The sequence below is a fragment of the Suricata suricatta genome, chromosome X (assembly GCF_006229205.1).
Source record: "Suricata suricatta isolate VVHF042 chromosome X, meerkat_22Aug2017_6uvM2_HiC, whole genome shotgun sequence".
Lineage (NCBI taxonomy): Eukaryota > Metazoa > Chordata > Mammalia > Carnivora > Herpestidae > Suricata > Suricata suricatta.
The window spans coordinates 65,373,604-65,377,148 of NC_043717.1; positions in this window are offsets into that span (position 1 = coordinate 65,373,604).

Genomic DNA, 3,545 nt, shown 5'->3' on the forward strand with positions numbered 1-3,545 from the left:
TGAGTACAAGCTACATATCAAGCATTGTTTTAGTATTTGGAAATAAGCAGTAAATAAAATACATGGAAATCATGATTTTACAAATCTGCATTCTAGTGGAAGATACTTCCAATAAGGTGTAAAAGATAGAATATATTCCAAGAATAGATAGAAGTATCAAGAAAGAAATCATATCAGGAAAGTATGGCAAGAAAATGTGGAATAAACTACAATTTTAAATAAAATAGTCAGAGAAGTCCTTGTCAGAAAGGTAACATTTCAGCAAAGACCTACTGAAGTGAAAAATAAAATAAGCTACAGATGTCTAAAGGAAGTGTGTAGAAAGTCAAAGGTAACAGAAGATGCAGTCTCTCAGATGGGTGTATGTTTGACGAATGTGAAGACTGGTAAGGAAGCTAGTGTGGCTGAAATTGAGGAAATTAAGGCAGGTACAGAAGAAGATGACATCAGAGAAATAATGGGGAATGTGCAACATAATCTGCAGGGCTTTGCAAGTCACTGTAAGGCCATGGGCTTTTACTTTGAGTAAGATAAATAGCCATCAGAGGGCTTTAATGAAAAGAAAGGACATCATATCTTGCTTATAAGAAGAGAAAAAGAAGGAGAAAGAATCAAATGGTAAAGAGAGAGGGCATAATTAATTTCCTATACTATCATGCACTTAAAGCCAAAGCTTGCATTTTTCTTCCCCATTAATAAAGCTATTATACTGTCCTTACAATAGAGTACAATATTTATAAAATTCTCATTCCATGATGAATTAAATTTACAACTGCCAAAAATTAAATGTAACATTGTAGAACAATTGTCAAACTTTACAGTGCATCAGCATCACGTGGAGATGTCAAAACATAGATTTGGGATTCTAACCATCAAGTTTCTGATTGAGTCCTGTGGAGGTAAAACCCTAAGAATTCACATTTTTACAAGTTTCCAAGTAATTCCCATGCTTCTGGGTTAGGGACTGAACTTTGAGATCCACTGGTTTAGAACACGTAATGCATATAAGTATGGCAGAGATGGTCTGAGAATTATTGGCATTTTTAGTAATCCTTCTGAGGATGGAACTTTGTGTTTTGGCCTCCAGTAGTTAGAACCTACAAAGTCTCACTTTTTTATGACTACATCTGAAAATAATATGATTGGATAATTTCAGTGTTTATTTACCTACCACGTATTAATTAAAAAGTAAATAAGAAAACTATAAGCTTTCGATTTGTAAAAACCTGATTTTTTTTTTAATTCTGAAAGTGATAATACTGAATTTTTGGAAGAGGTCAACATGTTTTGCTATTAAGCTACATGCATTCATACTAGAAAATATTTAAACTAGCTAACTCCTATTATTATTAAACCTAGTTTTTTATTCTTACTCTGAATCTTCAGAAGTTTATTAATAGGATTACATTTTTATTGTAATTATTCTGTCTCTTTTCTGAAGATTTATATGATATGTCTTCTGGACAGTGGTTTTTTGTTGTTAGTTTGTTTTTACTAGTTATATTTCTTAAACTAAATGTGTAAGAAACCAGGTAAACTTTTCCAAGAGGCTTTAGCTATAATTTAAAAAACTGTGTGCCTTGAAACAAGTTTACTGTTACTGGGCTAGTATTGAGTGGGATTGATGTGCTAAAGCTTTCAGTCTAAGAATCTTTTATAAATTGTCTTTTCTATCAGCAAGGGGAATGGGAAAAGCATTTGGTATTGGTAAATTTTTAAGGATTTATTATTGCCAAAGGACATTTATTCAGTGTGGCTTTACAAATTTTTCAGCTAACCTGTGAGGTTTCACATGTTAATTTGGTGTTTAGAAAATCTGCAAGCAAGTGAGAAACAGGAACAAATCCAACAAAGTAAATAAGGGAAAATGGGGGAATATTTTTAATAGTCTTACAATGTTTGTGAGCTTACTAATTTCTTTCAGGAAGATATGTTGACAATTTAACTATTATGCACAGAAAATGAACAGTAAGTATATCTAGCTACATTTATATTCATTTTCCAAATTCCAAAGAAAACATGAGACAAAATAAGTCAAATAGACTCAGCATGTGTGATCTGTTAAATCTATCAATTTGGTGAAAGATGGCTTCAGGATGCAGATATCTTGTGACTGTGTTTGAAGTGAAGAAGGAGACAAATGAATTGGGCTTAGACTATTTCAAACCACTTTATTGTTAATTGGTACTTTTGGGAAGTTTTTAAAAAATATTTCGTCTAAGTCTGAGAATCATTCACAAAGAAGATGTGGAGAAAATAACATGCTTTTATTTTTACTCTTGGTCTTTTAATTTGCACATTTACCTTTGAACATTGGAAAGTATATTGATGATCTTGTTATTTTTATTTAAAGTTTAGCTAAACTGCAATATTGGCTCCAGGAGTAGAATTCAGTAACTCATCACTTACTTACAACACTCAGGGCTAATCACAAGTGCTCTTCCTAGTACCCACCTCCCTCTGTCAATCCACAGTTTTTCTTCTCTATCATTAAGAGTCTCTTGTGGTTTGTTTCCCTCTCTTCTCTCTGCCCTTTCTCACATGTTCATCTGTTTCATCTCTTCAATTCCATATTTGAGTGAAATCATATGGAATTTGTCTTTCCACAGCCGAAAAACAAATAACCCAGTGAAGAAATTGGCAGAAGACATACACAGACACTTCTCCAAAGAGGACATCCAGATGGCCTACAGACACATGAAACGATGTTCAACATCCCTCATCATCAGGGAAACACAAAACAAAACCACACTGAGATACCACCTCACACCAGTCAGAGTGGCTAAAATGAACAAAGCAAGAGACTACAGGTGCTGGCGAGGGTGTGAAGAGATGGACACCCTTCTACACTGTTGGTGGGAAAGTAAACTGGTGTAGCAGCTCTGGAAAACAGTGTGGAGGTTCCTCAAAAAACTATCAGTAGAACTCCCCTATGACCCAGCAATAGCACTGCTAGGGATTTATCCAAGGGATACAGAAGGGCGGATGCATAGGGACACATGTACCACAATGTTCATAGCAGTACTGTCAACAATAGCCAAATCATAGAGAGGGCCTAAATGTCCATCACCTGATGAGTGGATCAAGAAGATGTGGTGTATATATATACAATGGAGTATTACATGGCAATGAGAAAGAATGCCATATGGCCATTTGTAGCAAAGTGGATGAACCTTGAGGATGTCATGCTAACCGAAATACGTCAAGGGGAGAAGGGCAGATACCATATGTTTGCACTCATAGTTCTAACAGGAAAACAGGAGAAACCTAATGGAAGATCAGGGGGAGGGGAAGAGGGAAAGAGAGTTGGGGAGAGAGAGGGATGCAAAACCTGAGGGACTGTTGAATACTGAAAACTCATCAAAGGATGAAGGGGAAGGGGGATGGGGGAAAAGGTGGTGGTAATGGAGGAGGGCATTTGTGGGGAAGAGCACTGGGTGTTATATGGAAACCAATTTGACAATAAACTATAAAAAATAAAAAATAAAAATCAAATAAAAACTAAAAATAAATAAAAAGAGAAGATGTGGTATATATATATATAT